Below are 1,439 nucleotides of genomic sequence, written 5' to 3' on the forward strand. Positions count from 1 at the left end.
ATGTAATTATTATATTACATTTATTAATAAAATATTTAGACTACATTAGTACGGCCTCGTTAAAACCAAATGCAGTACCATTTTCGGCTCGAAAACTATTGAAATTTTCAGAAAATAAGGTAGTTATAGTATAACTATAATAGATAAAAAATGTAGTATGGAAGTATTTGTAATCTTAACCAATATTAATAGGAGGACAATTTAATTCAACCCTACAATCCATTAGACACTACTAGTACTACTACCGACAGAGCACCTTTAACATGTGATGGTGATAAAGAAGTAAATTTTTATTTTTTAAATAATTAGTATTTATGAATCAATAAAGCTGAGATTTTAACAAACTAATTATTATATAAGGACTGGGGAACCTAAGTTATTTACTCAGTGTACAGATGATACAACAAATAATACATTTTATAATTTGTACTATATTTGAATGTATTATTAATTTTTCTAAGTTAATTAAATATGTACAAATTAGCTTTTAACTATTTACAAGACAATGAATTATACAAAATTAATTAAAAATATTGTGATCAAAAAAGTTTATTTAATAATGAAATTAATAGTTAGTACTAGTAATTAGTTGACTTTCATTAACTTGTCCAACCTCATTTTTGAATTGTATCTTTTCAATAAACTTTTAGGAATTAATTTGTGAACCAATAATGAATATTGAAGATCCATGTAATGATCTCATGCTGAGTTCCAGGGTTTTGATAGAACATAACTATTCTATTAATTGTAATGATTCTTCTTTAAATGGCAGCAGTACTTCTGATTTTAATATCCTCGTACATCAAAAAGTAAACTGATACTACTTTTTAAAATATTTAAAAATACATACCTAAGGTGTCACTTTTATTTATAGAATAAATTGAATCAAACATCTAAAGAACAATTTAATACTGCCAGCATTTTATTTTGCGAACTAGATACATGGAACTTAAACTTGCCATCAAATTGGCAAAAGTATTACAGAAAGTAACCTTATCTATGGATAAAAAGTTCTTTGGTGTATCTGAAATGGTTTTTGTATACGAACAGAATAATGTAAATTCATTTATGCGAAAAACTATTATTGTTAATCAAGAGTTAGACCTCACTTGCAATATTTTGGGCAAAAATATTAGCGGAGAGAAGTTTAAAAATTCCTTCCATAAACTTGAAAGTCGTCAACATTTAATTAATTTAATAAATGAAATGACGTCCATGAAAATCTGTAGAGGCGTTGATTTATCATCTGCAAAAAAGTAAATTTTTATTTTTTAAATTTAATATATTTTTTAATTAATTTTTTTTTTTTTTAGACATGATTCGATGCTTTCATGAAATACAAATTTGCTTAGTGATACCATGCTAATAAAACGTCATTTTAATTGTCCCATAGTTATTATAAATTCTTACCATTGTTCATTTTGCACAAGAGCAAAACA

At 25.2% G+C, this 1,439-nt stretch overlaps 1 long non-coding RNA gene across 1 annotated transcript; it reads right to left on the minus strand.

Moving 5' to 3' along the window:
* Window positions 1–411: 411 nt before the first annotated feature.
* On the minus strand, window positions 412–1,008 carry LOC126555461 (uncharacterized). The gene is made up of 2 exons (XR_007606846.1): window positions 851–1,008; window positions 412–780 (listed from the first exon to the last, which is right to left on the minus strand). It is a non-coding gene; the product is annotated as an uncharacterized LOC126555461 (long non-coding RNA).
* Window positions 1,009–1,439: the final 431 nt, after the last annotated feature.

This window comes from Aphis gossypii, unplaced genomic scaffold (assembly GCF_020184175.1).
Source record: "Aphis gossypii isolate Hap1 unplaced genomic scaffold, ASM2018417v2 Contig00862, whole genome shotgun sequence".
NCBI classification, from domain to species: Eukaryota; Metazoa; Arthropoda; class Insecta; order Hemiptera; family Aphididae; genus Aphis; species Aphis gossypii.